Source organism: Phyllobates terribilis, unplaced genomic scaffold, assembly GCF_046119375.1.
Source record: "Phyllobates terribilis strain yellow unplaced genomic scaffold, ASM4611937v1 Scaffold_2__4_contigs__length_985480577, whole genome shotgun sequence".
NCBI classification, from domain to species: Eukaryota; Metazoa; Chordata; class Amphibia; order Anura; family Dendrobatidae; genus Phyllobates; species Phyllobates terribilis.
Window position 1 is genome coordinate 871481800 of NW_027362762.1, and position 12754 is coordinate 871494553.

A 12754-nucleotide genomic window follows, 5' to 3' on the forward strand; every position below is an offset into this window, starting at 1 on the left:
ATCTTCTGCTACCCATCCGGGTTCCAGTACCGTCAGCTGGTTCTCGGCAGTGCCTTTGGATTAGGTGCCTCCTTCTCGGTATCCAAGTTCCACCAACGTCTGCTGGTCCTTGGTAGTGCTTTCTGGCACAGGTACCTCCTGCTTAGTAACCGAGTTCCAGTAACATCAGCTGGTCCTCGGTAGTTCCATTGGCTCTTGTACCTTCTGCTACCCATCCGGGTTCCAGTACCGTCAGCTGGTCCTCGGTAGTTCCATTTGCTCTTGTATCTTCTGCTACCCATCCGGGTTCCAGTACCGTCAGCTGGTTCTCGGCAGTGTCTTTGGCACGGGTACTCCCTCCTGCCCAGCCTGGTTCCAGCACGCCAGCTGTTTCCGGGTAGTGTCAACGTCACTTTGCCTCCAATGCGTTGTCCTGTCGTGTTGCGGTCGGGTTAGCCGACTCTATGGTGCCTGCAGTTTAGGTGACTCCTATGTGGGCTGCGGGATCTGGCAATGAAGGCTGGTTCCATAGTGCCAATAGGACAAGCACCCTCTGTAGGACTGTGGGTTTTGGTAACTGCGGCCGGCTCGCGGCCTTGAACTTTTTTTTTACATGGGTACCTTCTGCTACCCATCCGGGTTCCAGTACCGTCAGCTGGTTCTCGGCAGTGCCTCTGGATTAGGTGCCTCCTTCTCGGTATCCAAGTTCCACCAACGTCTGCTGGTCCTTGGTAGTGCTTTCTGGCACAGGTACCTCCTGCTTAGTAACCGAGTTCCAGTAACATCAGCTGGTCCTCGGTAGTTCCATTGGCTCTTGTACCTTCTGCTACCCATCCGGGTTCCAGTACCGTCAGCTGGTCCTCGGTAGTTCCATTTGCTCTTGTATCTTCTGCTACCCATCCGGGTTCCAGTACCGTCAGCTGGTCCTCGGTAGTTCCATTTGCTCTTGTATCTTCTGCTACCCATCCGGGTTCCAGTACCGTCAGCTGGTTCTCGGCAGTGCCTTTGGATTAGGTGCCTCCTTCTCGGTATCCAAGTTCCACCAACGTCTGCTGGTCCTTGGTAGTGCTTTCTGGCACAGGTACCTCCTGCTTAGTAACCGAGTTCCAGTAACATCAGCTGGTCCTCGGTAGTTCCATTGGCTCTTGTACCTTCTGCTACCCATCCGGGTTCCAGTACCGTCAGCTGGTCCTCGGTAGTTCCATTTGCTCTTGTATCTTCTGCTACCCATCCGGGTTCCAGTACCGTCAGCTGGTTCTCGGCAGTGCCTTTGGATTAGGTGCCTCCTTCTCGGTATCCAAGTTCCACCAACGTCTGCTGGTCCTTGGTAGTGCTTTCTGGCACAGGTACCTCCTGCTTAGTAACCGAGTTCCAGTAACATCAGCTGGTCCTCGGTAGTTCCATTGGCTCTTGTACCTTCTGCTACCCATCCGGGTTCCAGTACCGTCAGCTGGTCCTCGGTAGTTCCATTTGCTCTTGTATCTTCTGCTACCCATCCGGGTTCCAGTACCGTCAGCTGGTTCTCGGCAGTGTCTTTGGCACGGGTACTCCCTCCTGCCCAGCCTGGTTCCAGCACGCCAGCTGTTTCCGGGTAGTGTCAACGTCACTTTGCCTCCAATGCGTTGTCCTGTCGTGTTGCGGTCGGGTTAGCCGACTCTATGGTGCCTGCAGTTTAGGTGACTCCTATGTGGGCTGCGGGATCTGGCAATGAAGGCTGGTTCCATAGTGCCAATAGGACAAGCACCCTCTGTAGGACTGTGGGTTTTGGTAACTGCGGCCGGCTCGCGGCCTTGAACTTTTTTTTTACATGGGTACCTTCTGCTACCCATCCGGGTTCCAGTACCGTCAGCTGGTTCTCGGCAGTGCCTTTGGATTAGGTGCCTCCTTCTCGGTATCCAAGTTCCACCAACGTCTGCTGGTCCTTGGTAGTGCTTTCTGGCACAGGTACCTCCTGCTTAGTAACCGAGTTCCAGTAACATCAGCTGGTCCTCGGTAGTTCCATTGGCTCTTGTACCTTCTGCTACCCATCCGGGTTCCAGTACCGTCAGCTGGTCCTCGGTAGTTCCATTTGCTCTTGTATCTTCTGCTACCCATCCGGGTTCCAGTACCGTCAGCTGGTTCTCGGCAGTGCCTTTGGATTAGGTGCCTCCTTCTCGGTATCCAAGTTCCACCAACGTCTGCTGGTCCTTGGTAGTGCTTTCTGGCACAGGTACCTCCTGCTTAGTAACCGAGTTCCAGTAACATCAGCTGGTCCTCGGTAGTTCCATTGGCTCTTGTACCTTCTGCTACCCATCCGGGTTCCAGTACCGTCAGCTGGTCCTCGGTAGTTCCATTTGCTCTTGTATCTTCTGCTACCCATCCGGGTTCCAGTACCGTCAGCTGGTTCTCGGCAGTGTCTTTGGCACGGGTACTCCCTCCTGCCCAGCCTGGTTCCAGCACGCCAGCTGTTTCCGGGTAGTGTCAACGTCACTTTGCCTCCAATGCGTTGTCCTGTCGTGTTGCGGTCGGGTTAGCCGACTCTATGGTGCCTGCAGTTTAGGTGACTCCTATGTGGGCTGCGGGATCTGGCAATGAAGGCTGGTTCCATAGTGCCAATAGGACAAGCACCCTCTGTAGGACTGTGGGTTTTGGTAACTGCGGCCGGCTCGCGGCCTTGAACTTTTTTTTTACATGGGTACCTTCTGCTACCCATCCGGGTTCCAGTACCGTCAGCTGGTTCTCGGCAGTGCCTTTGGATTAGGTGCCTCCTTCTCGGTATCCAAGTTCCACCAACGTCTGCTGGTCCTTGGTAGTGCTTTCTGGCACAGGTACCTCCTGCTTAGTAACCGAGTTCCAGTAACATCAGCTGGTCCTCGGTAGTTCCATTGGCTCTTGTACCTTCTGCTACCCATCCGGGTTCCAGTACCGTCAGCTGGTCCTCGGTAGTTCCATTTGCTCTTGTATCTTCTGCTACCCATCCGGGTTCCAGTACCGTCAGCTGGTTCTCGGCAGTGCCTTTGGATTAGGTGCCTCCTTCTCGGTATCCAAGTTCCACCAACGTCTGCTGGTCCTTGGTAGTGCTTTCTGGCACAGGTACCTCCTGCTTAGTAACCGAGTTCCAGTAACATCAGCTGGTCCTCGGTAGTTCCATTGGCTCTTGTACCTTCTGCTACCCATCCGGGTTCCAGTACCGTCAGCTGGTCCTCGGTAGTTCCATTTGCTCTTGTATCTTCTGCTACCCATCCGGGTTCCAGTACCGTCAGCTGGTTCTCGGCAGTGTCTTTGGCACGGGTACTCCCTCCTGCCCAGCCTGGTTCCAGCACGCCAGCTGTTTCCGGGTAGTGTCAACGTCACTTTGCCTCCAATGCGTTGTCCTGTCGTGTTGCGGTCGGGTTAGCCGACTCTATGGTGCCTGCAGTTTAGGTGACTCCTATGTGGGCTGCGGGATCTGGCAATGAAGGCTGGTTCCATAGTGCCAATAGGACAAGCACCCTCTGTAGGACTGTGGGTTTTGGTAACTGCGGCCGGCTCGCGGCCTTGAACTTTTTTTTTACATGGGTACCTTCTGCTACCCATCCGGGTTCCAGTACCGTCAGCTGGTTCTCGGCAGTGCCTTTGGATTAGGTGCCTCCTTCTCGGTATCCAAGTTCCACCAACGTCTGCTGGTCCTTGGTAGTGCTTTCTGGCACAGGTACCTCCTGCTTAGTAACCGAGTTCCAGTAACATCAGCTGGTCCTCGGTAGTTCCATTGGCTCTTGTACCTTCTGCTACCCATCCGGGTTCCAGTACCGTCAGCTGGTCCTCGGTAGTTCCATTTGCTCTTGTATCTTCTGCTACCCATCCGGGTTCCAGTACCGTCAGCTGGTTCTCGGCAGTGCCTTTGGATTAGGTGCCTCCTTCTCGGTATCCAAGTTCCACCAACGTCTGCTGGTCCTTGGTAGTGCTTTCTGGCACAGGTACCTCCTGCTTAGTAACCGAGTTCCAGTAACATCAGCTGGTCCTCGGTAGTTCCATTGGCTCTTGTACCTTCTGCTACCCATCCGGGTTCCAGTACCGTCAGCTGGTCCTCGGTAGTTCCATTTGCTCTTGTATCTTCTGCTACCCATCCGGGTTCCAGTACCGTCAGCTGGTTCTCGGCAGTGTCTTTGGCACGGGTACTCCCTCCTGCCCAGCCTGGTTCCAGCACGCCAGCTGTTTCCGGGTAGTGTCAACGTCACTTTGCCTCCAATGCGTTGTCCTGTCGTGTTGCGGTCGGGTTAGCCGACTCTATGGTGCCTGCAGTTTAGGTGACTCCTATGTGGGCTGCGGGATCTGGCAATGAAGGCTGGTTCCATAGTGCCAATAGGACAAGCACCCTCTGTAGGACTGTGGGTTTTGGTAACTGCGGCCGGCTCGCGGCCTTGAACTTTTTTTTTACATGGGTACCTTCTGCTACCCATCCGGGTTCCAGTACCGTCAGCTGGTTCTCGGCAGTGCCTTTGGATTAGGTGCCTCCTTCTCGGTATCCAAGTTCCACCAACGTCTGCTGGTCCTTGGTAGTGCTTTCTGGCACAGGTACCTCCTGCTTAGTAACCGAGTTCCAGTAACATCAGCTGGTCCTCGGTAGTTCCATTGGCTCTTGTACCTTCTGCTACCCATCCGGGTTCCAGTACCGTCAGCTGGTCCTCGGTAGTTCCATTTGCTCTTGTATCTTCTGCTACCCATCCGGGTTCCAGTACCGTCAGCTGGTTCTCGGCAGTGCCTTTGGATTAGGTGCCTCCTTCTCGGTATCCAAGTTCCACCAACGTCTGCTGGTCCTTGGTAGTGCTTTCTGGCACAGGTACCTCCTGCTTAGTAACCGAGTTCCAGTAACATCAGCTGGTCCTCGGTAGTTCCATTGGCTCTTGTACCTTCTGCTACCCATCCGGGTTCCAGTACCGTCAGCTGGTCCTCGGTAGTTCCATTTGCTCTTGTATCTTCTGCTACCCATCCGGGTTCCAGTACCGTCAGCTGGTTCTCGGCAGTGTCTTTGGCACGGGTACTCCCTCCTGCCCAGCCTGGTTCCAGCACGCCAGCTGTTTCCGGGTAGTGTCAACGTCACTTTGCCTCCAATGCGTTGTCCTGTCGTGTTGCGGTCGGGTTAGCCGACTCTATGGTGCCTGCAGTTTAGGTGACTCCTATGTGGGCTGCGGGATCTGGCAATGAAGGCTGGTTCCATAGTGCCAATAGGACAAGCACCCTCTGTAGGACTGTGGGTTTTGGTAACTGCGGCCGGCTCGCGGCCTTGAACTTTTTTTTTACATGGGTACCTTCTGCTACCCATCCGGGTTCCAGTACCGTCAGCTGGTTCTCGGCAGTGCCTTTGGATTAGGTGCCTCCTTCTCGGTATCCAAGTTCCACCAACGTCTGCTGGTCCTTGGTAGTGCTTTCTGGCACAGGTACCTCCTGCTTAGTAACCGAGTTCCAGTAACATCAGCTGGTCCTCGGTAGTTCCATTGGCTCTTGTACCTTCTGCTACCCATCCGGGTTCCAGTACCGTCAGCTGGTCCTCGGTAGTTCCATTTGCTCTTGTATCTTCTGCTACCCATCCGGGTTCCAGTACCGTCAGCTGGTTCTCGGCAGTGTCTTTGACACGGGTACTCCCTCCTGCCCAGCCTGGTTCCAGCACGCCAGCTGTTTCCGGGTAGTGTCAACGTCACTTTGCCTCCAATGCGTTGTCCTGTCGTGTTGCGGTCGGGTTAGCCGACTCTATGGTGCCTGCAGTTTAGGTGACTCCTATGTGGGCTGCGGGATCTGGCAATGAAGGCTGGTTCCATAGTGCCAATAGGACAAGCACCCTCTGTAGGACTGTGGGTTTTGGTAACTGCGGCCGGCTCGCGGCCTTGAACTTTTTTTTTACATGGGTACCTTCTGCTACCCATCCGGGTTCCAGTACCGTCAGCTGGTTCTCGGCAGTGCCTTTGGATTAGGTGCCTCCTTCTCGGTATCCAAGTTCCACCAACGTCTGCTGGTCCTTGGTAGTGCTTTCTGGCACAGGTACCTCCTGCTTAGTAACCGAGTTCCAGTAACATCAGCTGGTCCTCGGTAGTTCCATTGGCTCTTGTACCTTCTGCTACCCATCCGGGTTCCAGTACCGTCAGCTGGTCCTCGGTAGTTCCATTTGCTCTTGTATCTTCTGCTACCCATCCGGGTTCCAGTACCGTCAGCTGGTTCTCGGCAGTGTCTTTGGCACGGGTACTCCCTCCTGCCCAGCCTGGTTCCAGCACGCCAGCTGTTTCCGGGTAGTGTCAACGTCACTTTGCCTCCAATGCGTTGTCCTGTCGTGTTGCGGTCGGGTTAGCCGACTCTATGGTGCCTGCAGTTTAGGTGACTCCTATGTGGGCTGCGGGATCTGGCAATGAAGGCTGGTTCCATAGTGCCAATAGGACAAGCACCCTCTGTAGGACTGTGGGTTTTGGTAACTGCGGCCGGCTCGCGGCCTTGAACTTTTTTTTTACATGGGTACCTTCTGCTACCCATCCGGGTTCCAGTACCGTCAGCTGGTTCTCGGCAGTGCCTTTGGATTAGGTGCCTCCTTCTCGGTATCCAAGTTCCACCAACGTCTGCTGGTCCTTGGTAGTGCTTTCTGGCACAGGTACCTCCTGCTTAGTAACCGAGTTCCAGTAACATCAGCTGGTCCTCGGTAGTTCCATTGGCTCTTGTACCTTCTGCTACCCATCCGGGTTCCAGTAACATCAGCTGGTCCTCGGTAGTTCCATTGGCTCTTGTACCTTCTGCTACCCATCCGGGTTCCAGTACCGTCAGCTGGTTCTCGGCAGTGCCTTTGGATTAGGTGCCTCCTTCTCGGTATCCAAGTTCCACCAACGTCTGCTGGTCCTTGGTAGTGCTTTCTGGCACAGGTACCTCCTGCTTAGTAACCGAGTTCCAGTAACATCAGCTGGTCCTCGGTAGTTCCATTGGCTCTTGTACCTTCTGCTATCCATCCGGGTTCCAGTACCGTCAGCTGGTCCTCGGTAGTTCCTCAGCTTTCTTGTACCTTCTGCTACATTTCCAAGTTCAAGCTTTTTGAAATGGTTCTTGGTAATCACTCTGGATCTCCCTGACGAGGACCCTGAAGACGAGGACCCTGAAGACCAACCCTAAGAAGACGAGGACCCCGAAGACAATGACCCTGAAGACGAGGACCCTGAAGACCACCCCGAAGAAGACGAGGACCCTGAAGACCACCCCGAAGAAGACGAGGACCCTGAAGACCACCCCGAAGAAGACGAGGACCCCAAAGACGAGGACCCAGAAGACCAACCCGAAGAAGACGAGGACCCCGAAGACGAGGACCCCCGAAGACGACGACCCTGAAGACCACCCCGAAGAAGACCAAGAAGATGACCCTGAAGAAGTTGACCAAGAAGACAAAGAAGAGAAGACAAGCACCAAGATACAGAAAAACAAGAGACAGAAAACCAAGAAGCAGAAATACAAGAAGCTGCAGAACAAAAAGCGGAAGAACATTAAGCATAAGACTAAAAATCAGAGCAAAAGATAATATCTAAATTATAAGCAGAAGATGACTAAGCAGTGTATGGGGGTGAGTCCGTTCCTCCTCGTGGTGCCCCTGGAAAAGACCTGCTGCTGCAGGCCAAACTGAACGCGGACAAATCCTGTTGTAAATCTTTTGTGACGGGCAGAACGAAAGGTGTAATGTCCAACCTTTTATAGATAACAACTACAGGAATGCCTGTCACAAATAAGAATATGATGAAGAAGAAGAATATGAAGAAGATGAAGAAGTAGAATATGAAGAATGTAAAAAAAAGAATAATACGAAGAAGGTGAAGAAGAAGAAGGTGAAGAAGAAGTGGATGAAAAAGATGCTGAGGATGATGAAGGAGAAAGTGTGGGAGAAGTAAAAAAGAAGGTGAAGAGCATGGAAGTAGTGAAACATAAATATCTGACAAAATATAAAAATACTTAACATAGTTAATATTTCCGTAACTCAGAACATAATAAAAAAATATTAATTCCTGCTATTCCATTTGACTGGGCTAAACCTCTATGCCTTTATTGTCTCCCCCACCTCCCCCAATACATTCTACATTATTCTTAGTTGTTTTCCTTCATGTAGAAATAACCTACAAGGAAAGAAAGGGTTTATTTTAATTCCGATATTTATGTCCCATTGACTTGCATTGGTTTCCGGTATCGGAATCGGCGATATCCGATACTTTTTCGGTATCGGTCCGATCCAATCCGATCCGATATTTCCCGATATCGGAAGGTATCGCTCAACACTAATAAAGACTTAAAATGGTTATCCTCCCCTTTTTATGCTAGACCTATGCCAAACGTATTCTAAAAATGTAATTAAAGAATCTTCGCCTATGATTTTTCATGCAGTTGTTTGAGGCAAAGCTAGGAATGGATTCCAAAGCAATGGGAAAAATAAGGAAATGACGAATACTTTTTCTTCAACACCCCCTTAAATCATTCCCATTTTTCAAAACTGAAAATAAGAAAATAAAAAAAATTATATAAATACAATATAAGTAGAGATGAGTGAACCCGAACTGTCTTAGTGTGTGGTGCTGAACTCCAAACACAGATTTCTCTTGGATGTCCATTTTACAGTTTTGAAGTTCAGGGAGGAGAGAGAGAGTGAAAAGAGAGAGAAATTTTCCAGCTCCAAAGTTCGGGTCCCCGTTGATTTCTATGGGGTTCAGGTTCAAGTTTGAGTGCAGATCTGCTACCCGAACTGAACTTTGAACTAAAGTTAGGTTAAACCCGACAAACCCGAACATCCACGGGTCCGCTCATCCCTAAATATAAGCATATGTGGTATCACCAAATTATCAGATGTAAAAAAAAAATCATGTTTTAGAACTAGTAAAATATTAAAATAAGTATATGTTTGGTATAGCTGTCAGGGGCGCATTATAATGAGAGATTTCCAGAATTTTTTGCTGGGCATGGAGCATTTTTGCAGTTCCACTACCGGCAACAGAGAATCATAGTGTAGCTGTAGGAGAATAGCCTCATGCCCTGCGCTTTCTGTAAGATTCGTACCCGCCAGCCAAAAGAGGAAGGAAGCGGTGCTGTGGAGAAGAGGTAGTGATTCTTTTTTTTATTGAATGAATTGGGGGTGGAAGAGAGGACATGAAAGTATAATGAACAACATTCTGTATATAGAAATTAAGGACTCATCCACGCCTATGTCCCTTTAGGGCACGTATACTTCACCAAACTTGTTGTTGAAGTGCTCGATGACCGGCCGAACTTTGAAAAGACGATCAAAGTTCGGGTCATCGCGTGCAGGACACCTTGCATTATCTTGGTAATGCAAGAACTTGTGGATGGCCTCAAAACGTGTCCGGGTCATGACCATTCGGAACACTGGAGTGTTATACAAAACGTCAACACTCCAGTATTGCCGAACCTCTGTTTTTTTCAGGATCCCCATATGAAGGACAAGGCCCCAAAACTTCATCATTTCTTCTGCGTCTACAGGAGACCAGTTAGAAAATGATGAAGAGGGGTTTTGTTCCAAAAATTGATGAGCATACAAATTAGTTTGGCCCACCATGAGGTTTATAAAATCCTCAGAGAAAAAGACTTTGAAAAAGTCTATTTCTGTGAGGCCGGTGGTGTCAAACTTGATTCCTGATTCTGCAACGAAATCAGGAATCAGTGGCTCAAAATTTTCGGGAGGCAAGGTCCATACGGGATCAGTAGTGGGGGGCGCTGGAACATCTTCTCTCCTGCGACGACTGTGGGGCGGTCCAGCAGCAACTGAGGAGGAAGAGGAGGAAGAAGAGGAGGAAGAGGAGGACGATGAGGCGTCGGAAAAGTAAAGAAATGTGGGATCCTCGCCCTCGCTGTCAGTCTCAGTGGCAACAATAGCGTATGCCTCCTCTGCTGAATAGCGAGTTTGGGATGAGCCGGACATTTTTTTTTTCTCGTGTATGTGGTGCGTGTGTGTCAGTACTTTATTTAGAGTGTGTGTGTGTCAGTGTGCTTGGTGTGAATGTTTTTTTCTGAAAAAAAGAGAAAAAAATGAACTACCGTAGGTGGTGCAAACAGCGAGCACGAGTGCGGATCGGTGAACTATGTCACCAATCAACTCTCGGCAGCTGCTGGGGTTACTAGGCAACAGCCTAGGATCGGTGCTCTTAGGAGCACCGATCCTAGGCTGCACATCACTGTTTCCGGCAATCTGATTGCCGGAAACAGTGAGAAATGCTGTGATTGGCTGTTCAGAATTGAACAGCCAATCACAGCGATCGTGGGTGTGAAGGGGCAGCGACACCCCCTGAGATGCCGGCGCCATCTACCCTAAGGTAAGATGGCACCGGAATTTTAATGCTATCACCGCGACTTCAGTCGCGGTGCCGCATTAAAGATAGGGCGTATACATACGTATCTGGTCCATAAGGCCCAGGGCACAGATACGTATTAATACGCCCTATGTCGTAAAGGGGTTAATGTGGATCGAACATGCTTATGCATGTTATTTCTCAAGCCACATTACAGATCAGGCCATTGTCCAACTCTGTAGTCATGAAATTAAATGCGCAAAGAAAGATGTTTGTGTGTCAAAGCACCACTGACAAGTGCGAGTTGATGTTGGACGGGCTGCCATTGCTTCTGCAACAAACTGCATTAGAGGATTTCCTGGGAGAAATGACACCCAGAGTAGATACGGTTTCCTTCTATGCCAGTCCTTTCACCGAGCTAAAGAATATGGCTGTGGTGAAATACAACTCAGCAAAAAAAAGCTGTGGACTGGCTCCGTACCGTCCCTGGCCACATTCACCTGTCCACATGTTTGTGGTTAGGCAGTCCTTCCCAGTAAGTGCACTGGGGAGGGCATGGGTAATGTTGTGAGACCCGTGCTTGTGGAAGGCGGAGACGATACCGGGAGAAATAGTGGCGGCTGAGGACAAAGTATGGACACCGGTCCGCCGCCGGCATGAGGTTATGAAAAGCTTCCGCCTCCACGAGCCTAAAAGGCCACATTTCAAGTGAAAGCAGCTTTAGAGGACTTCCTGGGAGAAATGACAGCTGGGTAGATACGGTTTCCCAAGTCCTTTCACCAAGCTAAAGAATATGGCTGTGGTGAAATACAACTCAGCAAAAAAAGCTGTGGACTGGTTCCGTACTGTCCCTGGCCACATTCACCTGTCCCCGTGTTTGTGGTTAGGCGGTCCTTCCCAGTAAGTGCACTGGGAAGGGCACGGGTAATTTTGTGGGACTTGTACTTGTGGAAGGCGGAGACGATACCGGGAGAAATAGTGGCGGCTGGGAACCGAGTGTGGATACCCGGCTGCCATCCTGGAGGAGATCCCACAGGAGACCATCTGCAACCTCATTAGGAGCATGCCCAGGCGTTGTAGGGCGGTCATACAGGCATATGGAGGCCACACACAATACTGAGCCTCATTTTGACTTGTTTTAAGGACATTACATCAAAGTTGGATCAGCCTGTAGTGTGTTTTTTCACTTTAATTTTGGTGGTGACTCCAAATCCAGGCCTCCAATGGTTAATAAATTTGATTTCCATTGATGATTTTTTGTGTGATTTTGTTGTCAGCACATTAAACTTTGTACAGAACAAAGTATTCAATGAGATTATTTCATTAATTCAGATCTAGGATGTGTTATTTGAATGTTCCCTTTATTTTTTTGAGCAGTGTATAATGTCCCCACAGATCCCATACACAATATGATGGACCACAGCTCCCCACACAGTGTTTTGGCCCCACAGGTCCCCATGCACAGTAGGATGCCCCAGCAGTCTCCCCAAACACATTGTGATGACTCCCACTGTCCCCAAATGTATGATCCCACACACAGAATGATGACACCTACGCAATATTATCCCCTACATCTCCCTATATACAGAATATATTTTCCAATGTTTAGGCACACAGGGACTCTCCAAATGCAACATGGTGTCTGCTAACAAATTGAATGGAAAATCGGCTCAAATTGTTAGCGGACACCATGTTGCGTTGGGAGAGCCCCTGTGTGCCTAAACAATGGGGCTCCCCCACAAGTGACCCCATTTTGGAAACTAGACCCCCCAAGGCACCTATCTAGATGCATCGTGAGCACTTGGAACCCCCAGGTGCTTCACAAATTGATTCGTAAAAATGAAAAAGTGGAAAAAAAAACACTTTTTTATTTTTACGGATTAATTTGTGAAGCACCTGGGGGTTCCAAGTGCTGACTATGCATCTAGATAGGTGCCTTGGGGGGTCCAGTTTCCAAAATGGGGTCACTTGTGGGGGAGCTTCAATGTTTAGGCACACAGGGGCTCTCCAAACACAACATGGTGTCAGCTAACAAATTGAATAGAAAATCGGTTAAAATTGTTAGCGGACACCATGTTGCATTTGGAAAGCCCCTGTGTGCCTAAACATTGGAGCTCCCCCACAAGTGACCCCATATTGGAAACTAGACCCCCCAAGGCACCTATCTAGATGCACAGTGAGCACTTGGAACCCCCAGGTGCTTCACAAATTAATCTGTAAAAATAAAAAAGTGGTTTTTTTTCCACTTTTTCATTTTTACGAATCAATTTGTGAAGCACCTGGGGGTTCCAAGTGCTCACTATGCATCTAGATAGGTGCCTTGGGAGGTCTAGTTTCCAAAATGGGGTCACGTATGGGGGAGCTCTAATGTTTAGGCACACAGGGGCTCACCAAACGCGACATGGTTTCCGCTAACAAATTGAATGGAAAATCGGCTCAAATTGTAAGTGGACACAATGTTGCGTTTGGAAAGTCCCTGTGTGCCTAAACATTAGTGCTCCCCCATAAGT